The sequence below is a fragment of the Diadema setosum genome, chromosome 13 (genome assembly GCF_964275005.1).
Source record: "Diadema setosum chromosome 13, eeDiaSeto1, whole genome shotgun sequence".
NCBI lineage: Eukaryota > Metazoa > Echinodermata > Echinoidea > Diadematoida > Diadematidae > Diadema > Diadema setosum.
In genome coordinates, this window is record NC_092697.1 from 34,373,986 (window position 1) to 34,399,217 (window position 25,232).

General features: G+C 37.8%; 1 long non-coding RNA gene across 1 annotated transcript in view; it reads left to right on the forward strand.

The window, feature by feature from the left end:
* Positions 1–2,623: 2,623 nt before the first annotated feature.
* Positions 2,624–25,232, forward strand: part of LOC140236654 (uncharacterized) — a 30,992-nt gene continuing 8,383 nt past the window's right edge. Inside the window, exon 1 of the long non-coding RNA XR_011901775.1 lies at positions 2,624–3,067. This is a non-coding gene — a long non-coding RNA (uncharacterized lncRNA). The remainder of the gene's footprint in view (positions 3,068–25,232) is intronic.

The window sequence follows — 25,232 nt, forward strand, 5'->3', positions numbered from 1 at the left end:
CAGTATTTTCTTTTTTTATCATTCTTGGGAGGGGAAAGAAGAGTAAAAGAGGGAAAACTTATTTAAATAAACGAAGGGCACGTATAAACGCTCAGCATCCACAGCAAGCCGTCTTTTACATCAGCATCGTTGATTATCATCACCTCCACTATCATCAGGCATCACTCAGATAATGTCCTTTTTTTATAAACATTTAGAAACACGATCACCATCACTCGAGATAAACACATAGCAGTGGCAGATCCAGAGGGGACGCATGAGGCGCACGCCCCCTTTATTTATCGTGAAAAAAAAAAAAAAATAGAAGTGAAACCCGGAAGTGGCACCAGAAATATTAGTTGCGCCCCTCCCCCCTCCTGTACAGAATTCCTGGATCCGCCCCTGCCTGTACGAAAATAAATGTCAACAGACAAAGTATCAACAACCTCCCCGACAAATAAACATTACCACAGAGCACACCGAAGCGGCTGGCATCAAACACCCTTCGAAATACTGCAGCAAAGCGGGAAATCGCCGTTACGAAAATGCATGTACACAGTGCGAGGCAATTGAAAGAATTACCTTTAGATTAAGAATATGAAGGGAGCAAATAAAGTGATATGAAACGAAAGAAATCGTACACCAAACGAGAGGTATAACGACCTCCAATAGGCCCTTTATAGCCGCAGCATATCAATAAACATGACGTATAAATAAGCACACGGAATATGCGTGTTTCGGATTCCTCCCTTCTATTTCTTTCATGAACTATTCCCAATGCCCGAATAAAATAATGACTAGTTTGTTACTCTGATTTCTTCTTCTGAGGAAAGGAACTTCGTTCATCCGAAAACAAAAGGATTGACACTCCGAAGTTTTGCTAATCGGGCAATGCCCCCCCCCCCAAAAAAAAAAGCCAACAAAATGCTCGTTAATCAAAATATCGGTTAATAATGTTAAAGATTAATAATAATAATAATAATAATAATAATAATAATAATAATAATAATAATAATAATAATAATAATAATAATAATAATAATAATAATAATAATAATAATAATAATATAACAATAGACAGAAATAAAACAATATATGGCCCTATAGCAATTACCCGTAGCATGATTACATTTTCGAATCAACAAACATGGATAGGCACAAGGAATATGCGTGTTTCGGATTCGAAATAACGCCGTAACCATCGGAATAGCGCACCCGTTTTCTTTTTCGGAATAATGAACAGCACGGAAATCAATAAAATGATTTCAAACTAAGAATCCATCGTAATTCTTGCCTTAAAGATTTTCCTGAACTACGTGTATTCTCAATGCCCGAATAAAATAATGACTAGTTTGTTACTCTGAAAGTGGTGTTGTGAGTTAAGGAAGTTCGTTTATCCGAAAACGAAAGGATTGACACTCCGAAGGTTTGCTAATCGAACAATGGGGAAAAAAATAATAATAGTAATACATTTTATTTTCACACTAGGTACGAACATCTATGGTGTAGGGAATTTGCGTGTTAGGGAATATTTTATCACTTTCGCATCAGCGAACTTTACGTGCAGTGGGTACTACAAAAATGCCTCCCCCCTAAAAAAATAAAAATAAAAACGTATATATAATTACACCAACACTTGAGCATAACAACAAACAAGCAAGCAAACAAACAAATAAACAACTTAAGATTTAATCTCATTGCTGCTTTGAATATTTCATGTTCCGTCTGTATACTTCTTTTCAGAATTATCTCTCGCTTCCCGCTTCACAACTAGGAAATAAACGATGTCAAACTATAATAAGAATTAAACTTATTGTCTTGCTCTGAATATAAAATTCATTATTCCAAAAGTTCGTTTATCCGTGAATACAACAGGCTCGATACTACAGTACTCCGAAGGTTTGCTAATCCGACAATAACGCACCTATCCAATCACAAACATTCGTGCATTTTCGGATTATGAATCATAATTTGACTATCACATTTACGAACATCTATTTTTCGTGTAGGGAAGTCGCGTGTATCTGAATGTTTCATTTTCGTACTAACGAACCTTATGGGTGCATGGGTACAACGAACATGACCCTCAACCCCCCACCCCCCCCCCCAAAAAAAAGAAAAAAGAAAGAAAGAAAGAAAGAAAGAAAGAAAGAAAGAAAGAGCCAAGTCAAACTAAGAATCAGTCTGAATTAGTCGCTTTGAAAATTCCACGTACCGTCTGAATTATCTCTCTGTCCAATAAAGAAATAAACGATATCAAACCAAGGAGGTATACCTCCTTGATCAAACTAAGAATTAAACGTACAAATTGTCTTGTTTTGAATATTTTTTTTTTTTTTTTTTTTGCTTTTCTGGGGCCCGTTGCATAAAACTTACCATTGAATTTCAATGGTAACTACCGTCAAAATTAGGCATCACAGCCAATCAGCATCAAGGATTATAAAATTTACCGCTGATTTGAAGACTTACCGCTAGAAAGGAGCGGTAAGTCCAGCGGTATATGGGTTTTATGCAACAGGGCCCTGATTCAATAAAAAAAAAAACGGGCAATGTAACGCGCAATTGCTGAAGAAAGAAAATATATTTAATGACCAAATAACGGCGAACAAATCCTTCTAATTTCTGTTTTCCTCTTTTTGGGGGTTAATTTTCTTTCTATACTCAAATGGATTTTACGTACACGCAATTTTAGTGAAACCATTTTCTTTTTGGTCGGCATTCTACGATAAGGTTCCTGTGGGTTCCTGTGGGTTCACCCTCGCCAAAATTGCGTGATTTCTCTTAAATACTATGAACCCGAATGATCTCTGATTGGTAATTTAGTCTATTTCATGATCAACAGTTGTTTATTTTCTGCTTGTAAAAAACAAAACAAAACACGTGAACTACTACATCGTATAACATCTCTGTTTCGTTCAGCCGAGCGAGCCATGCCATAGCAATGGCGACGCACATACGGCGCACTCGCCTTTCCCATACGTGCACATTCCCTGGTTACATGCAGCCCGCATACCACCATGTGATGTATCAGGTGACTTTCACTAAATGCAGTGAATAATCTGCTAACGGTGCCGTACTTACAGCTAGGGTAAGGGAAACTAAAACTTTTACAAATTGCTTCAATGAAAACGGCATCGATATATGTATACATGTTACCATTTTTAATATTATTATGTGTATCAGGTGAATTCCACGCCTGTCTACTGTTCTCATTCCCGACCGCTGTGCTACTTGTTGAGTCTAATCTTGCAGTGATTCTTGCCGGCTTTCTAGCGGCTGTACCGATGTGGATGTGGCCACTACACACACACGTGTGTACTGTATTCCATGTGCGCCTTGGATCACGGACGCTTCTAACGAAATTTGGACGAAACTGCCGAGCTCCGAACACGCATTTTCCGAACGAGCAACGCATTTGCCGAACGGAATTGAGCGGGCGGTCGTGCGTGAAATGCGTCCACAAAGCGTCCACAAAGCGTCAGAATCGTTGCTAATGGATCGATAACGAAATTTCGTCCAAATTTCGTCCAGATTTCGTTGCTACTCGATCGATAACGAACTTTCGTTGGAAAACGAAATTGACGGAGGCGTTTCCTATTGCGCGTAGTGTAATCTGATAATCCCTTCATTGTTGTTGCTGCAGCAGTTTACATCCTGTTTTTGGTGTTGTTGGTTTTTTTTTTCCATTCATCGCACAGCTAGCACAGTTTGGTAAAGATTAAGCGCTTGTATAGACCCTGAACTAGTGTACAGAGGCTTTTTTTTTTTTTTCAGTTCACACTTTCCAGCGTGTGTCCTTTCTTTCCAATATCCAATATTAGGATAGTTTTTAAGGAGATCTGAGTCCATTTAAATTGAGTTGTACATTGATCATTGTAAAGCTTAAAGTCTGCTCTTTCAGAATCTGCTCTTACGTTGTAACTAAAAATCCATGTCTGGTGACTTTTTGTTGGTTTTGTGATGAAGGGTCACATTTAATCAGTATCCATACTTTCCTCACCAGTTGATTGGTACAGTTGTCTGGAAAGTGTATAGATTTTGTCACTGAGATGACAACCTACTCCCTATAGTGCTACAATTGTGTTATTCCCCAATGAAATTGATAGAGCACAACATCTATCCAAACATGTCTGTCTGGTCAGAAAGAAGGACTAAGTCCCTTCTACCTTCTCCAATGAACCCTTTTCCACCTCTTTCTCCAAATTATTTTTGGACATTAACTTATCCAAGAGCAAGGAACAATATTTTATTCTTTATCAGTACAAACAGGAAACTTTGCAGCTTCTGCAGTGCAATATTTTTTCCAATTATTGTCTTCAGTTATGGTATTAAAAAAATGATACGCTGTAATCAGCCAACACTTTTTGAGATAAATTTAATTTTGTACAAAATAAAATCAATCATGAATTCAGAAAAATAGTTATAAAAAAGTACCATTAATTTGTATTATATACAAGTAATATACAATGTACATGTAGCAATATGGTGGCAACACTGAAGAGGTTACCCTTGGTAAAGAAGACTTTATCATTGTTGTGTATTAATTATTTATTATTATTATTATTATCATCATCATCATCACTATATGATTAATGATAATTATCATCATCATTACTATTACTATTACTATTACTATTACTATTACTATTACTATTACTATTACTATCATCATCATTTTTAACATAGATTGATCATCGGATAAATATTGATTGCACATTAGTGAACAGTAATAATTAGGCATCCTAAAGCACTACTCAGTTGAAACTTGCACCAATGATTGCAATCCGTGCTGCTGATGTTTGTAAATAATTTCCCTTTTAGCCACACCTGACAGGGCCATATCCTCTCAGATAATTCCCTACAAAACAACCCTGACACACTTTCACAAACACTGTGATTATACATTGTACATGCCTGATAAGGGCATTTCTGTGCTGTGGTTGTAATAAAAATGTGAAAGCAACATCCAATGTTGAAAAGACACAGGACATACATGTAGATTGCAGTGTACTTGAATACTGTAGTTTTGGAAAAAAAAAAGACAATGCATCAGAACAACACAGGAAAACCACAACATATTTGTACCGTAAACCGGGGTGGCTTTGGACAAATTTGAACTATTCTTATTGATATCTTCATTAAGAACATAGGAATTCTGGGGTTGATGTGGGGGTTAACAAGTACTAATAAAGAGGATATCATGTCATATAGAGACTTCTTCAGTTTATTCTATTTTATGTTAATTTTTTTTGGTCAAAGTTTGTCCAAAGTGCCCCCGGCGTTCGGGGCAACTTTGGACAACCATTATAAACCTTGTCAATATACCCTACAGGATTGTTGTTTGTCCAAGGATTAACTCTCTATGGGGGAGTTAAGACTACTAACAAGTTTTTTTTAAAGTTTTAACAACTCTAACATGTTGAAATGTTTCATAACAAGTTTTGGAAAAGGTTTTAAAAACTTGAACATGTTGAAATGTTTCATAACAACCAGCAAGTATACAAAATACCCATGAATGATTTATACATTGTGTATGGTGGTTTTTAGAAGCAAAATTCTGCAGTAATGAACATTTCAGTTTGAAGAGGCATTCACAGATACATTGTAGTTGGTTGCACAATTTTTTTCAAGATACTAGTAATAGAATTACTGGTGCCCCTACATTTGAAAATCTGAATTTTCAATAAACCTAAATATTCATAATAGTTTAGAACAATCACGAAAAAGGACGCTACTTAAACAAGGCACTGCATGAATTTTCTTGCAAATTTAGGATAGTCAGCAAGTTTGATCACATGGATAAGTGAGGTATTGTACAACATGTACCAATTGTACCATCATTGAGTTGTCCAATTCTACAGATGTTAATAAGATAAATTACATTAAATGGGTCATGAGTCACTTTCTAGTCATTTTAAAGAATAATTTGGGGTTTTACCCCAAGAAATGCATGTACACCCGGAGGTTGGCCAGATTAAAGTACCACGGTATGTAGTTCTACAAGAAAATTTTGTAATTTTCTTTGAATGTTGTTCATTGTAACTTTAGGTCAGTTTGAAATGTTTGCAAAATAACACATTTTAATTTTTTTTTAATGCATTTGGAAAGAAAGAACAAGATCGTGTTTACTGGAAACACAAGGCTTTTCTTGGCCCTACATACATGTAGCTATCACAAAAGTAAAACCAATGTCTATTGGAAATACAAGGTTTTCTTGGCCCTAGAAATCACAAAAGTAAAACCAACTACAGGAAATATTTGCTTAAATTCTTGGGCCTAGGTTCACAAAATGAAAACCAATGTCTACTGGAAATCTTGTGTGCCTGTGTGCCGGTCGTTCAGTCTGTTACACAAAGTCCCTCTTTTAACGTTAAATTCTGCACATGCTTTCCTGATCGACATTCCATTTTTGCAAGCTTTCACAGCATCTTTCATGCTTTCTTCTGAAAAGTTTCTATAGTCTCTTGACCCAGATCGTCTTTTATATGATCTCCCCATCCTAAGTAACTATCTCATCTTTAAAAGAAAGAAAAAACATTGCGCAGCCGTCGAACATTTGGTACTTCTTTGGTGTCCAAAGTCACCCCGTAAGTGATCCCAAATCCAGGGGTGAAATTGGACATGACCTTTTTTTAAATTTGTAAGGGTGGTCAGGTATCCTGAGTATACAGGTGGGTTCATGACCACTTCATGTTCACTATCCAAGAAATAGGCTTGAGCTTCCATACTTCTGTATTTCTAGAGTACCAAAAGTTCGACAGCCACAAAATTCAAGCATTCCATGGACCCTGCAAAGAAAAGCCCAAAAAACATATAAAGTAATGCAATATACAAGAGAAGTGCAGTCATTCAAATATTCACATATCCCCCTTTCATAACCTACAAAAATATTTTCAGAAAAACCAACAGCAAAAAAAATGTAAGTAAAACAATCTTTTTTTTCTGAACTGTCCAAAGTCATCCACCTGTCCAATGTCCCCCCAGTTTACGGTATGGGGTAACAACATCATCCGCCAGCTTTGGTCTGAGTACAAACTTGCAGTTACCTATAACTCTTTAATTTGTCTGATAATATTTTTTTCAGTTCTTTGATAACGAGTTTGTTTGATCCATAGTGATTCTTCACATTCAATAGTTTCATATCAACTTGGTATGAATAAACCTGAGTGACTTGTGAGATCTTTAAACCTCAAAAGAAACATGAAAACAAGTGAAAACATTGAAATTTTATCTTTTGAAGCAACACTTACAGACAAGAACACTTATTTTACACATTTTTTTTTTAAATTTTGTAAATACTTGAGCAATAGTATAGACAGGGAACAGAAATGCAGTTTTACTAGTACAAAAACTCTCCAAGTTTTTAAAGTACAATTGTGAAAAAAAAAAAAAACAGGAACAAAGAATTAAAAATGTAAAACCACATGTAAAACATGATACTTTGCATATCAACATAATGTTACTGTATTGCTGGGACTTCAAGTACCTTCAAGTACCTTCAAATACCATGGGCAAAACGTCATTGTAAAGTTTGTGTTTACGAGTTGGATTTTCTTGAAATATCACTGCTTTGTCAATATGTATTTAGCAATTGTATGCCTCGTGCAAATTAAACACAGCATGAGATATTCCGAGTAATAAAAGTAAGCAAATTTACACAGGACACGTTTCTTATAAAAATAATGGAAATCATAATTTTTACCAACAACTGGGACAAGTGTACCATTAACTTATCAAAGAGGAAGAGATTTGCTACAATACATATAATGTCATTGTTTGGGAATCAGAAAAATAGATCTATTTCGACGAATATATATTCAAAGTGCAATAAATGTTTTTAATTAACTCCAAGAAGTCCTAGCAGAATTTGTTGTTAGAGTAAAGATTGGATTGTTTTGTCATCAGTGAAAGACTATGTATTTGTACATATTAAAACCCAAAACAATCAAACAAAAATGCATAAAAAGTTGGAAATGCGCAGGAATTGCACTCACCTGTTGATGATTTTGTTGACAACAAAGCAAAGATAAACAAGAAATACTGAAGAAAAATCCAATCCTTCATATGATGAGCCATGTTCAGTACAATGAAAAACTTGTGAAAACTGCACGGCCACTGTTAACCCTCCACAGGTTGATGTTACTTGATGCACAAAGTGTATAATTTGGACAGATGAACAAACTGGTACCTTTTCCAACTACCAGCAATCCACTTTCACTCATGCGCTAGTAGTATGGATGAGAGTCAAGTCATTCTGGGTCTATTTGTTCTAAACCACAGTTACATTTGGCCGAGATGATTGCCTGGCTGTTTGACGCTGAAAGCGAAATCCAAGAATTGTTCGCATCAACACGATGGTCTTTGAATCGAGTTTGATAATGGCTTTTGATCTACAAAGCACCGTGTATTGCAGACACAATGTTCTTTGCTTGGTGGGAAATTACCATTGCATTTCTGTACAAAAAACTGTGTCTGTCTCTTTCAAAGTAAAATGACAGCAGGAAACAACACAAATTTCTCTCCTGAGATTGAAATAAAGCATGAAAAAAAAAATAAATGAATAGAAAATAAAAGGCAAAGAATGCCTTTACAACTGCAATCCACTTGACTTGGACAACTCCACATCAAAGAAGAAAATGCAAATGGCACATTCGTCTGTGACTTAACAGTTCAGGTTCTCACGACAAATGTCTTGACGTTGACACAAAGCGAATACTGGATCTTCACAATGATATCTGAGGAAGTATAGGCTACATCTCTTCAAGCACAAAATGAAACTAACTTTTTAATAGCTGGCACTTTGCTCCATTTTGCACACTTAATTTAGTTTCTCTACAAACACATCGTAATTTGATAGACCGGGTTCAATGCCACAAATCAAAATGAAAACTATTGCCACTAGTAATTCAAAAGGTATACGGTTTCTTTAGTAAAGATCTCAAGTGTCAAATGATGGAGTTTAATCACACAGATTTGTTTTTAAGTGCATCAGAGCAGTATAGTTCCACCCGCATCAAGACTGATCTGCACGGGCACCAGCCAGAGCAACTGCCAACACTAGTCACTTTGACACTAGTTTAGTACTACATCGAAACTGCAGCTACACGGACTAGGTCGTAGGTATACAAACTAGCACTCAAAAGTTCCAAAGATCCAGTTGCAGGCTCCTAGCAACACACTCAACACTGACAAACTGGTGGATTTACAAGTCGCTCCTCGATCCTCATGTTGGGTAAAGTCGAAGAACACATATCAAAACACCCGCGCACACAATGCAACTCAAGTGCCAAATGGCACGCAGCTCAAATCCTCAACAAAGGCGCAATTCTCAAATTCACTTTTCGCACATCGAGTGTTCGCTCTAACGTTAGTTCTTGCACCCTCCAATTTTACCAACAGTTAGACTTCTAGTATTCCGACTGCGTGGTCGCAGTCCTAGACCTATGTGGTTGACAGGAAATGTTCGGAGATTTTATTGACGTATGTTCCACTTTGCCTAGCGAGGAAGTTAGAAGAAGAAAAAACAAACGTACTGTTCTAACGTTAATCCTACAAGCATTTGGTTTCAATACTCAATAGGAATGCACGAGTAAACTACCCCAGCACCGACATGCAGCCCCTGCAGGATATCGCGCCGGAGGTGCGGCGGAAGTAGGCCTGATTCACCGCTTAATAGCGTTCGAGGCAACGAATGTCTTGATTTTTTTTTTCCAGGAAGCTCGTGCGGAAGCACGCTTAAGATAACAAAGTTAAGCACCCTTTATCGATACTGTTTCTACACTTTTCATGTCTACCTTCAATGCCACTTACCTTCAGCCTTTACATACAATGCCATGGACAAAATTGCTCGGTAATTTTCGCAAAACCGCGCTGTGATTGTGTACAGTGCATCGATCGTGACCTCAGCATGTTATACAGTAGCACCGCACGGGTTAAATTCGCCAGTACACAGTGCCACCGTGCCCGCACACGCGCCCCCGACGTGTCCCCGGCCGCGACCAGCCGGCGTGTGACCGAAAAAATGCAAGCATTCACTCGCTAGCACGTGTTGGGAGAAAATAGCAAAAACAATACATTATACACTGTTCATAGTCATGCCGACGGACACAAAGCGTATGCAGAAAGGACACAGCGGACGAGCAAAATTTCGGGGATGGCTTCATCTGCTTTCATCCGCTCCAGAAATTGACAAAATTGGCGAATATTGGCGGTAACAGAACGGAAATAAAACGGACGTGGGTAGTATGTAGCGGGGATGTTAAACGGATGTTCATCGGAAGCCTAGCGGATGAAAGCGGATGGAAGGGGATGACAGTTCCGAAGGGGCTACCGGAGATAATTGCGAAACGGACGCATAGCAGAAAAAGCGGATGTAGAGTGGATGCAGAGCGGATGCAGAGCGGATGCAGAGGGGATGCTTTCGAAATGCTTTATATACGAGATGCATACGCTTACATCCTTTCTATTAACGTGCTATTATATTAACGATGTAAAGACGTTCCACGTACCATATCTTTCTTCCCTCTTTCCGTTTTTAGCTGCAGCGGATGTGAGTTGCGAGGATGCCCAGAGGATGCAGAGAGGATGCAGCGGACGTTTAAGGGATGCCGCACGGACATACAACGTTTGTTGCTCGTATGTCGCGGAATTACATCGTACACAGCGGAAAATTCATCCGTTCTAAAAGTTTTAAGCAGCTTAAAACTTTTTACGCGGATGAAATCACCATGGACGGATGCTCGATGGATAGAGCGGATGAAACACGTATGCGATGGGAACACAGCGGATTCGTAGCGTTTTCCAACGGATGGCAAGATTTTTTGTACGCTTTACATCCTCTTTGCATCCGTAAGTGCAGTGGGACCGGGCCTTAAGGCCCGGTCCCACTGCACTTACGGATGCAAATAAGGCCCGGTCCCACTGCACTTACGGATGCAAAGAGGATGTAAAACGTAAAAAAGATCTTGCCATCCGTTGGAAAACGCTACGCATCCGCCGTGTACTCATCGCATACGTGTTTCATACGCTCTATCCATCGAGCATCCGTCCATGGTGATTTCATCCGCGCAAAAAGTTTTTAGCTGCTTAAAACTTTTAGAACGGATGAACTTTCCGCCGCATACGATGTAAATCCGCGACATATACGAGCAACAAACGTTGTATGTCCGTTTTCATCCGTTAAACGTCCGCTGTATCCTCTCTGAATCCTCTGGGTATCCTCGCAACTCAAATCCGCTGCAGCTGAAAACGGAAAGAGGGAGGAAAGAATGGTACATGGAGCGTCTCTACATCGTTGATAGCACGGAAATAGAAAGGATGTAAGTGTATGCATCTCGTATATGAAGTATTCAGAACGGACAAAGCGTTTGTTTCCGTTAGGCGTACGTGATGCATCCGCTTCATCCGCTCTGCATCCGCTAGGCTTCCGATGAACATGCGTTTAACATCCCCGCTACATACTACCCACGTCCGTTCTTTTTCCGTTCTGTTTTCGCAAATTTTCGCAAATTTTGTCAATTTCTGGAGCGGATGAAAGCGGATGGAGCCACCAACGAAATTTTGCTCGTCCGCTGTGTCCTTTCTGCATACGTTTTGTGTCCATCGGCCAGTGGGACCGGGCCTTTAGGTAAGATAATTTTGAAGCATGGAATCTTACGTAGATAGGCGACTGTGGACATCTACTTGGATGTAGTGTACTTGGTGACAGCTTTGGTGCCCTCGCTGACGGAGCTTCGCACAAGATTCGGACACAAAGTTTATCATGTCAATGATCTAATAAACTTCAGCTTAGGCCGTAGTTCATGTGAAAATATCCCTTTCCCCTGTCTATCTGTATTATTACTATCAGGTAAAGAATACAGGATACATATCATAAACATTACAAACATAATACATTGTATACAAAAACCAGAATGAACATTACAAAGGATACACTGTATATACTGTACACGTTACACAAAATGAAAATGAAATGAATGGAGACTACATGAGGGTCAGGGCACACAAAAGTAAACATTTACTATTGCCCGTAGGCAAGTGAACCCAAACATGTTGCCCCTTAGAAACATTTAACAATCATTCCAAAAAATTATCACTCAACCCCTGATCCCCGCTCCTTAACGCCATGGCCCATATCAAACTTCAAAACATGAAAACACACAATATATTTCCATATAATCATCCAACCATTGACTTCATTTTTGAATATTCATACATTAACTGATTTCAAAAACTTAAAAAAAAATACAACTTCAACATAAATCTAGCAGATTCCTGGGTTCCCACCCGACCCCCAACCCTAAACCTTTGACCTCTTAAAACATAATCATCTTCGTCAGCATAAAAATGAAGCACATGCGTACAAATCAAAACTAAAACTATCACTCAATGTGATTAATACCCCATCAAACACTGAGAAAGTAAACGCAACTAACAATTAATTTGAATACTGTTACCATAACAACTCAATGTTCAACATGAACAGACCTACAGCTGCCCCCACCCCACCCCACATCACCCCACACACACTTTTTTTGTGGGGGGGGGGGGTCTGTTGAAAAAAAAAGAAAAAAGTAAAATAACAACATCCACATTTTCCGAAGTTTCCGTCCTTACATATTCTTCCCGTTATTCTTACCATCGACCATCAGCCTAAACCACTCCCCTTCCCTTAAAGATAATAATAATGATGATGATAATAAAAATAAGTTATAATTTTGATAATAATAATAATAACAATAATAGTAAAAATAAACTACTAGTAATATTAATAATAATGATAATGATAATAATAATAATAATAATGACAATGATAAAAATAATGATAATAATAATAGTGACTACTTGTCATAGCGCGCATGTTCACTTTTCGGTGCTCATGGCGCTTCAAAAAATGAAAAGACAGAAAAAAAAAAACCGCGGCCCTGATATAGGTATAATAGGCCTAAATAAAATCGAAAGATAATTAAAAGGATAAGATTGCAGTCAGCAAAAGCAATATATTTCAATTTAAATTTTCAATTTCAATTTCAATTTATTATTCATATTTCTCGATGAAAAAAATACATCAAATATAACAAAATTAAATGAAATATACTTGATATCCAGCTAGGAGACATACATAGAATATTGCAAATACATGTAAAACATAATAGTGGTGGATCTATGAAAGTTGGAATCTGAGAATGAATGCTATAAAGAAATTAAGGAACAAGCGAGCTTGTTGAGCGTAGGTCCCCTACATCGAGCTAAAGATTGAGATGAGGAGCACGGGTACAACAAAATAATGACCGAAACATATAAGAGAAAAAGAAAATACAAAATACAAATATACATTTGTATTTTTGTGCTTTGAGTATCAAAGTCCAATCTGACAATCATCTCACAGAATCTTAGATAAGTTGAATAGGGCCTACCTGATGTGCATGCTGGTCATTCAAACACTCTCCCACTTCAGATCCAGTCTCTCGTTTGCATATTAAATTCTGAATGTCTTATATACCCCTTTCAGGTAATCGTGGATGCGGATAATAGGAGCACTAAGTCGTAAAATTTCGATTACATGAACGGGAGAGGAGTAGAAAAGTGCGCATTATTTTGATGCTGCTATTATGCGCATAATTGCAGCATGAGGAGTAGATCGAGAATACAATAAAAATGAACGCGTTTTACGACTTATCCGCACTAACATTCCACAGTTCGGTCAAAGGTCACTCGATTTCCCGCACAACCGCTGATTGCTGAGCTTGAGCGCGCGAGAGGTGTGCATACACCGGAAACATTACGTCATTATAGAGGCGTGCGCCGTAACCATGACAAATAACTCCGTCCTTCGCACCATTATATGAACGGGTGCTCGTAAAAGTAGTGCGCACTTCATGGGATATATGAACGCGATTTTGACTACTTCATCCGCATTATTTGGATGCGGATAATTGAACCGCGATTACCTGAAAGGGGTATTAGTGCAGCATTTTCTTCTTTCTTTTTTTATTGCTTTGGTGATCAATGAGACAGGATTCTGGATTCTAATATAGGGAGCCTACTATGACTTACAACTGCATGTTTCGACCTTTTGCAAAAAAAAAAAAAATAAAAATAATTATGTGTCGCTATATATACAATAATAGAAAGTTGTAATCGATATTATGTAAGATATGATAAAAGAGGGACATTGATATTAATTAATCATTGTTACACGTCTGAGATTTTGTGGTAATCATGGTTTGAAAGAAAAATGAAAACAGGTTTTCTGCTAGCATTACATCTGTGCATTCACATCAAAGGCAATGGTTGAACAGGTTCGATAACGTTATCACTGCATGGGTAATACATAAATCTGGTTCGAAGATCAGCAAGCACGAACGGTACTAGTAAAGTCTTATGTGGGTATATAACGATTGTATCATTTTGTTATTCTATACCGTTTGTCGATGATACCCAGAATATTATTATAGTATGATCACAATGGTTAATCTACACTTGACTATTCCAACCACATCTTGCTGGTATACAGTGTAGGGCCTATATGGTATGTGAGAGTCGTTGCTCTTTCTGATTTTTTTTAATCTTTCTTTCTGTTGCATTTTACCGAATGAATCAGTTGCTCACATTCACACTTGTTATCAAACTAGTCTTAATATTTTCTTTTCATTTAGTGCCTTCAACTTTAAGATTGAGACGACATTGTATAATTAACCTTTACAGTCTTTCGTATATTAGGAAATATACCATTAAACTGATGAAGGTTAGTTGGGTTTTTTTTAGTAACGATTTGAACGTTATGTCAGTTGGACTTTCTATAAGTGTTTTCTCCCCGTTTCTTCGTAGAAAACATAGAACTGATCAATGTTTATTTGTTCAGTAGCTTAACGTTTAATGTCAGTACTGTTCATTAACAAGTTTCTATATAAAGGATGAGGAGTTTTATTGCGAAATGAGCTAAGGGCCATTTTCAAACATTTCAAAGTATATAAGTCCATCATCACTGAGATATAGAACAAAATTGAATCTTTTCAGTAATATCTCACTTGTGACATAACAAGGAGTATTCTAGAAGTTATGGTTACAAATATCATGTATTTTCTTATCATTTTCTTTATTCTTTAGTGCTCAGCTTTAATCATAGATATCTCAACTTATAACAAGAATGGAGTTAGCTCCTTTTGCGAAAAAAAAACAAAAACAACCAAACTCGTCATATACAAGTTGTTAATGAACAGGTATTTTCGTCCCATCTAAAGAAGGAGTATATAATTACAACCCAAGGAGAAGGTTCAGGATCTCTCAATGAAATAACGACGTACAAAGCTTTGACATTGTACCTGTTCTCTATCTCTTCATGAAAGCTTTACTCAGTCAACCGATTCCATTTCCTATCATAGATAACCGAGTTCTCTCACAGTTATTTAAGTGACCAATAATATTAACTAATATCATCTTGTTATATAGCAGTCAACGAAGACAAGACTTTAGTGTTGCTCTCTTGGTTATGCGATGATCGTCCTATTTTTATATTCCTTGTCAACACCATATATTTCTGGCGTATTTCGATTCCACCGTCTTTGCTTCCTTGCTTGCTTGTTTGTTTGGGTTTTTTTCCTGGATTGTTTACACTATCGTTTACTCCTTCCTATAGTACAAGGAATTTTTGTCTAGTGTAAGTATGTACTGAGGGCGGCTGAGACGACAATATATATATAAAAAAAAGAAAGAACTCCTTAACCATGGTATCGATGCCAACGAAAGTGAGATGTACTGATAGCCTCTCTCGACTTTACCACCGCGGCCATCAGCCCACCCGAGACCAATTTCCCAGATCGAGCTTTCATCAGTAACACTGTTCTCATGTGAGAGAGAGAAGCGAATCCTTACCGCGGCTGCAACGAGCGCCAGCTTTAATATAGGCCTACATGTAGCTCCATCCGAGACCCTCCGATGGGGGCATTGGAGCGTTTTTGAGCCTTTCCCACTATAGCTTATCACGTCTCAAAAGAAAACGCTTGAAAAGCAAATTAATCGTTGTCAGGACTAGAATACTCCAAAAATGCAAAGTCAAGGGTCTGTACAGTATACAATGGTATACAATAACTGGACACTGCAAAGAACAGCATTTTGTCACGCGCGAGTTTATCATCACCATGATCGTCATATTTCATAATAAATGAGCATGGTAGCTTTAATATATAACTCTCTATCTTCTCTTTATACCGAGATGCATCAAACAATTAATTACCTTTAAGCGAGCTTGAAAATGTATTCTTTGCAACACATTTTCTCAGTGCAATTCTATAAAGTTAAGTCGACTTGACGGGATTTTGATCACGTCGAGGAAATTGGATTGATTGTATAATATTTAGACCAATTTTACCGGATGTTGCCGTGATTCGTAGAATCATTACTCGAATTGTTTACTGTTCTTCAGTCTCGCCACTGTGACAGTTTAGCGTGATCATTTCAATGGTGTCATAACATGACAGATTACAATGAGAAACTTATGTGCTGCATTACTATGTATAATATCGGTAATGCTATACATGTAAGAAGAGACCCCTCTTCTTTTTTCTTTCTTCAAGAGAGGTCCTATTTTCGCACTTTGATACACATTCTTATCATTGTCTTGGCGTGGTTTGACCATGGAGCTGGTTTGACCAAACAAGTGTGTTTAACAAAAATAGAAAGGACAAATACTTGTTCACAAAAAAAAAAGAGGCGTTTTGCATTACATTATTGCTGACTTTGATGTTATTGTTGAATATCATAACTATTCAGAGCACAAAATCCGATATACGTCAGTTTTGTTACTTGATCATTAATAGTCCAACAAGTTCCGCATAGAGCCTTGAACATAGAGAAGTGCAGATATCTCAAATACCTTTCTCAAACAGCGACATTCGTGACGTTATGTACATAATCGATATGAAGAGTTTGTTCGCAAAAACCGATAAGTCCATATTTGCCAAAATTAATGGAGATATTTGCGATTAAAGGTCAAGAAAAATCAAGAGAATAATAAGAAAATTTTTGCTTCTTTGACCATAACTTCAAAAATGTACCTTTATAATTATGTAGTGACCAATATATCATTTAAAAGGTATTATTTTGTACTTTATGACAGATACCGTACTTCAAAATCTTCCAAAATGGACTTATTGGTTTTTTGCGAACAAACTCCATACTGGTTGTGATTCCTGGCCAATAAAGTATTGCTTTAGACAACTCAAATTTTCGGCGTCCTATGTCTTCTTCGGGAGTCTTGACAAAGGCGTGGAAGAAGAAGAAGAAGAAGTCTTGAAGAAGAGACGCCGAAAATTTGAGTGAAACAAACCTATACACATGTACTCTATTTGCCAAAAACGCATTATCAGTTTGTTTGTTATTTTCTTCGTGGAGCCAATTTATAGGTAAAATCTCGTCTGCGTAAATACATATATAGATAGATAGATAGATAGATAGATAGATAGATAGATAGATAGATAGATAGATAGATTTATTAGGTTGATTGATTGATTGATTGATTGATTGATTGATTGATTGATTGATTGATTGATTGATTGATTGATCGATCGATCGATCGATCGATCGATTGATTCTCAGCAAAACTATTGATAAAAACACTTAAAACTTATTCTGGCTGTAAAGCACTAAGCAAGCCGTGCAAAACAATATTTATGCATTTAGACCCTTAAACCTCTAACACAGAGGTTGTTCGTGATAACTTGGAAGCTAGTTCGGGGCTTGTCCGACATAGCAACAGTTAAGTAATACGTAATGCAAACTGGATTCCAGCAGTTGGATTTCATTTAAGAAGGGCAGGTTAAAGAAATAGCTCATTTCTATGTTCCCGGGAATGAAACACCCATAAATTTACATAAATCTGAGAAATCTGATAAGTGCACATGCGCAGAAGATGATACTTCTCTTAAATCAAGAAAAATGCTAATGCATGCACATTTGTAGTGTATTTTGAAATCATTGCTCAAACATAATTATTTTGCAAAATGCACGTCATTAACAAGAAAAAGCAATATTTTGGCAGGTTGATCGAAATTTGTCGAATGATTTTCCCATTTTCGAACATTGTCTCCGAGTAACTTGCCTTTCCATTAAAAGCAACGTCAGTGTCCACAAGACTAGTACCCACGTCAGTATATAATCACCAATTTTGTGACACAAAATATGTGGGTGCACGTCACGAGTTCGACATCCACGAGTCATAAAGTCCATAAGTCATACAGCCCATGGGCTCACTCTTCACTCCCTGGGAAGCATTCTAGCCAGTCGCCATCTTAAAGTCGCACACGTTCTAATCAAGTAATATTTACGTCCTTATCGAGAACATACCGACTTAATGTACGTGGTGTTTTCACTTTAACTATAGCCGTGCTTACGGACAGTTAGAATTGCGTTGGCGTCATTCAAATAGAACGGACAGATAATGAGAATGCAAATTGGGGTGCTCCGCTAATACGCCTGACATTATCATAATGCTCATTCATTCCTTTAATTCATTCATTCAGGGTTCGATCTCCAACGGAAACAAATATGAATTGTACAGAAAGTAAGTGCAAGTATTAGTATCGCAGGGTACAATAAGAGAAAGTCGTTTGTCGTTCTTCCGGGCACACGACGTTAGTCTCCATCTCCTCCCCTTCTCACCATCTTTTTTTCCATCCATTTTTTGTTACTCTGAACACTACATACAAACCTATATGCCTAAATGGAAAGGTCATCGCCTGTTTATTCATATCAATTTGAAATGATGATAGCCGCCTCTTCGTAATGGTGTTGGTCCGTAGACGTATATTAATGTTCTATATAGGTGTTTGTCACACTAATGGAACTGACAACACAGTTGATAAGTGAGAGTGAAAAGAGTGCGCTATGAATACTTTACTGAGGTCTTATCTTGTGAGCAAACATCGTTAATGGACAATGACTTAATTCCGTATGAATGATGCTTTTTTATATTGTGTAAGTTATTCACCTAAAGACATACTGCTGAACTGAGAATTGTCATGTGTTAATTCTAAAATCTATAACCGAAAGAAATTATCAAATGAACAAAATAAAATGAAGATCATGTTTATGAATGGCTTGATGTGCAAGCATACATCAGGCATGAACACAGCAGTGCTGTTTTATTTTTTTTTTTTTTTCAAATCGATTTCGTCCACATTAACTTTATACATCTTATGGGATCTAGAACATTGACACTCAGCGCAGCGATCTCGTTGAGCTACATGTAAAGTCGCTCCCATCGTGGTATTATCGCAGGGTGGCGGAAGTGGAATGTGACATTCGAAAAATACGACTTCTTCAAGCCAAAGAATGTTGCGTAGTATGATCACGGACACCTTATATGTTAGCAGAACTGTGCTATATATTACATCTGAATATCACAGACTGAAAAATCCGGCCATTGATCATTGATAAAGTTTCATTTCATACTGTCCCGTATAGTAGAACGGACAGCATCGAGGGCTGCATGCTATGATGGTATTAATAGTCGACACAATGTCTACGAACTCTCCTCAGCAAATAAGCCCCTTCTTAGTGAAATTTCCCATAGGTGTACAGGCAACAGCCATGGCTCTGTACAGTCTGTCCGAATTTCTAATCTTCACCTTCAAAGTCTTCACATTCTACGTGCTGCGGGCCTGTGACGGAATGGCGTTTCCGTACAACACGCGGCTCTTTTACCAGGCCCTTATGGCTGTGGTGGATGTGATCCGTGATACCACTGGATTTTCTTTAGACGTGAACTTGCTGAAGCCGTCAGAGAGCCACCTCTCGGGATTAGTGGTCATTTCTGCACGTTACTCCCGACGATATCGATCTACTACTCCATCTATACGGTAAGACCCTCTTAGTTCTTTGTTGCATTAACGTCCACAGGCTCCTTACCATCACGAAACCTATGAAATATCCACAAAGAGCGACGCTGAAGTGAGTCGCCTGGGCCCTGGGCCTCGCTCTCGTTATACCGCTCCTCCTGGCATGTAGTCTTTGGCCCCTACCGAGCTTCCCGGCCACCAATGTTTTGAGAATCACTTGTGGCTTAGAGGACACCGGAGATGATCTTACCATTGACCTGGTCTACTGGAGCTTTCTTCTTATCACCCTTTTCTGCAGCCTCACCATGGCTATTTTTATAGTCACCATCTCGAATTTGGGACTCATTGTCATAACGTGTCGCCGAACTTGGAGTCTGGGAAGAATCACCCCGCGACCGCCACCTGCGAATGACGCATCCCCGAACGCACGTGCACCGTCCGTTGCCATGGCGAGGGGAGTCAGGACCGTTATCGTCATCACTGGCTGCTCCTACCTCGGAATGTGCACTTGGCTTGTCGGTACTCTGGTTAGTCCTCCTAGAATGACATCCTCGCCTTACTGGACCGGGAGCTCTTCATAGTGTTTGGATTCATTGAACTCTCGACGAGATGGTAGAATGGCGCCATCTATCTGTTAACTAACAAGGGTTTCAGGACACATGCAGCTTTCGGTAATTACCGGTGTATCCGTGTTTGAAACGATTCCTTTATTGATTCATCTATTTAACCATTTGTCTATTTGTTTATCTACCTTTTTATTTATTTATTTATTCATTCATTTATTTCTTTATTCATTTATTTGTTTACTCATTAATTCATTAACTTATCTATTAACTTGTCTATCTATCTATCTATTTATATATTTACTTCAATCTTTTAGTTAGTAGGGTAGGCCCTTCAGTTGTAAAATGATCCCCCAAGGGGCCCTGCTCGCATAATGTAGGCCTACAGATAAAAATGTCATGAACATCAAAACAAAATACACCCCCTCAGGGGCTGTATGACTCGTAGGCTGTGTTCAAGCCAACTTTTCATTTCATGAAGACTATAAGCTTGGTTGCGTAGTAGTTATGACGACTCCCATAACGTTGTCACAAGGCTTCTCCAAAGTTCTAGAATAACCAAATTTGTTTTCTGACAAGGATATGTTGATAGGATACATCATGGGCGAAAGATTTCTGTTCTGTTCGGCGAACAGATCGGCCAAAAGGCATGATTTACCATTTGCAGATGAAACAAAAATCCAGCATTGTTGCTTTATACTAGTTCTAAAATGTGAGTTTGGGATAGAAACAACCACTGTAAAAATTTGAATTCATACAACTGATGTAAGTGTTGTTAAATAAACAAAATGTGAACAATAGTTATAATAAGAATGTTTTCAAACTATTAAAACCGTCTACAGTTATGGTTCAATGAGAAAAATACTGATATCTCCTTATATTTTAGGCTTTATTGCGAAAATGTTATATGGTAGGATTTTTTGTGATACAACAGACCTAAACATAAATTATGCATCAAACGTGATATCTTGAACAGTATTTAAGTCACTGTTCCCAAAGGTAAACATGCCTTCCCATCAACCATTCTGTTTTATCCTACTTGGGTAAACATACGGCAAGCTTCTAAAATCTGTCAGGGAATAACTGCTTTTTTAACTTCTCTGTCCTTAAGATAGATTCTTTGATAGTGGGTAGGAGACTGTGACGCTCAGTGATTTTAAGATCCCTTTACTCATCAATGGCCGGAATTACAACTGTCCGATCATCAATAATTTACAATGGAATGCAAGTTTTCTTTTCTCCTGACACTGTTTCACAATCGATGTCCTATACACAGTGGCGGATCCACCCGGTGTGCGCCCCCTTGTTTATTGTTAAAACAAAATGAATAAAAAGAAAAAATGAAGTGGGCGCGTGCGCCCACCCCCTTTCACTTTGTAAAGGCACCCCTTTACAAAATTCCTGGATACGTCCCTGTATAAGCCCTAGTATTATTTCCATATCCTTACTTTCTGTCCTTTGACCCCAATCCTCGTTGTATATGCAGCACTTGGCATCCGGCCGTGTATGAATGGGCTTCCAGTAGGAGATAACATGTACCTATGTGTACGTTTTTGGTTTGGTCACGTCAAATATGACGAATCACGTGTAGAATCTTATAGGTTAATTACTTGACTTCCGCGTTGTGTAAATTCTTGCCATAAATTTGTAAAACTCATGGTTTACTATCAATGATCAACAGATTCAATTTATAATGGGCTTATTGTCTGATGGCTAATTGCTCAATGTTTATCCTTACTACAATATTTTCCACAGTGTAAGTTTGCGATTTTATCGTGGGTCACCCTTTTTGTTTCTATCCTTTCTCTTAAAAGAATTCAAATTTGTACCCTCGCATCGAATAGCTATTCTACGGTTGATGATTAATATCTTAATTGGTTAAATGAATCAATACATTTCTCATCGTAAGTAACCCGCTTTTGTTTGCGTGGTATGTGTTGCTTCTGCATCATCGCTGTACTATTTTATCAGTGATTAGATTTTGTTCGTATTCTTTGATGATACAGGCCTATGGGAGGCGCTCGTAAAATCAGGTTTCTATAAAGTAATCCACGGATCGATTTGTAAATAATTTTGAATGGGATATATTACTGCGGAAGTACATGTCTGTCAGTCACGTACTCAATCTGCTGGCCATCGCCTCTTAAAACCAGGGAATCAGCTTTTTACTTTGTTGACCACATAATCATGGATAAGTCCCTGTACTTAGTTTATCGAATCCAGTTAAGAGAGGAGGTACCTCACCTCCTTGAGTTAAGCTTCTGGCAAGCAGGTAGTTTGTAAAGCTGCAGTCACCTCTGGCATGCCAGTTGGCTTAACTACATAATCAGATCCATGCTCGCAACGGCATGCCAGCTTGCTTTTGCGGAAGACATTGTCAACGTCATGAAACAAAGACTGTGCAGAATAAAGTAGGCCTACATAATGCGATAAGAATGTCGTATTTGTTAATTCAATACCAGAAGAAGTCGCCTAAAGTAAAGGTATGAAATACCTCAATGTCATCAAGTTTTTGTCATCGGACACTGCCCCTTTAAAGTCAAAGCAAATCCGGCATCGTCGGTTAACGCAGTTCCGGTGTGTGTGGATTGGTGTGTGTGTGTGTGTGTGTGTGTGTGTGTCGGGGGGGGGGGGGGGAAGATCAGGGGCTTAACTCTCGAAGATCCTTTATAATGACTTCATATTCTCAGATTATAATTTTTATTCTTTTTTGTTTGTTTGTTTGTTTGTATATATATATATATATATATATATACTTTTTTTTTTTTTTGGGGGGGGGGGGGGGGTGAAAGTGGGGTTGCAGCCCCAATTCTCCCCAGTCAGTTATCAACATAGGTTTTGTCGTCCATACAATACATCACCACCAAAGTAATTTTCCTGAAGTTACGTGATGATAATCACATCACCTTTGTCTCGACAAATAAAGAAACAACAACAACAGATAAATGCACACACACACACACACACACACACACACACACACACACACACACACACACACACACACGCACATGTACATTCGATGGAAACACACTTTATCTATAAGAGTCTATAAAAGTATAAAGTCAGTATCATTCCACGTTTGTGTATTGTGTGTAAAGCAAAAACGAAAGGCATAAGGCAGCACCGCAGTCACAACGAATGTTGAGAAACGGTATATTATGTCTTATTCGTTGATATAAACATGGCTTTATATCATCTCTCTCAAACACTGCTAAACGCTACTTGACGTGATATTGCAACGTACCCCTTAGAGTCTAAAATGAATATTCAGCTTGGGTTTCACCCCCTAGCAGTCAAGTTTTTATGAGTCTTCATCATTTTCTCTTTATTCTGTGGTAATTTGATAATTCAAAGTCACACTTATAAAAATGTTTCGAAGGAATCATGATAGGAATAACTTGACTGTTTTGTTTCCGCTGGCTTAAATCTTAAGGGTTCTCTTTACCATTGGGAGCAGTGATTTAAAAGATGTTCGAGCTATCGCATTTGATGCATTTGTGTAGGTCAATAATGTATCACAAAACATCCTACCACATTTCGCAATAAAGACAAATAACGAGATGTCACTATTTTACTCAATAAACCATAACTGTAGACGGTTTATTCTAGAACAATTTTATTGTAACTATTGTTCTTTTTGTATCTTTTTATAATACTTATCATACTGATTAACATTTTTACACTCAGTGTTTCTATCCCCAGCTCACATTTTAGAACTATTTTGAAACACTAAAGCTTGGTTTTTGTTCCAATTGCAAATGGTAAATACTGCATTTAAGTGAGTAAAGTTAGACAACATTGTTTATATTTTCATAGAAATCTGATTAAACAGCGATGCTGTAAAACTCAATGGTGTCTTCGCGTCTTGAACTCTATTTGTTAATGCATGAGAAAAAAATCATTTCCAAGAATTTAGGCAATTATTGACGCGCAGAATAGTGTAAAAGCCGATGGATGAAGGTATAATAATAATATAATATTAATAAGGTCTTATTTACCCAGGGTAGCCCTTTCAGTGTTGCCACTGCTCTACCAGAGGGCCCTGCTATCAGCTATCATTATTACCCTAGCGTTGCCAGGTACCCATTAATACACCTGTGTCGAGAGGGACACAATCAAATCAAATCAAATCACAATCAAATCGTACAAAAACAACAAGTTGTTTTTCATTACGTCATCACGTCATGTATTGTTCACTTTGATTGTGGACAGTGACTTATAACGTATGAATAACATTTTATATTCTCTGAAGACACACGAAGCGCCATAATTCCACATAACTTTATGGTCATTTTATGGCAGAATGTGAATATTAGTTTCATTATTGTTATTCCCAACAATATCGAAGAGCACTTTCCAAAACAACAACAACAAAATTACAGTACAAGTATGCATCTAATTACAATTAGCAGTTCGTCTCATTCTATACATAAAAACATATAATAGACGATAAATCATTATATTTACAACAGATTAATGTTGTCATCGATCAACAAAGTAGGCCTAAAGTACTGTTTGATAGACAGGTATAAAAGCGGAGCTTGACAGTTCTATAGGAAGAGAAAATAATGATTGTGCATGTTTTTGTGTTTGAGTGAAGGACAATTATTAAACTCCTTTGGAGAAAGCCATTTGTGTTGTTCCGTGTTTTTATGTTGGTAGTATTTTTGTTCTTATGGGTCAATAACTCCTATAGGCCTACTTCTCGGTAATATTATGACCTCACAGAGCCGATGACGAGGGGAACGTTGTCTACATTGTATACAATAGACATTGAGAGTCGGATTATTGCGTCACGAACGTGTGCATATCGTCGTGAATCCGGGTAGGTGTAAAGGAGGAGAATTTGCGT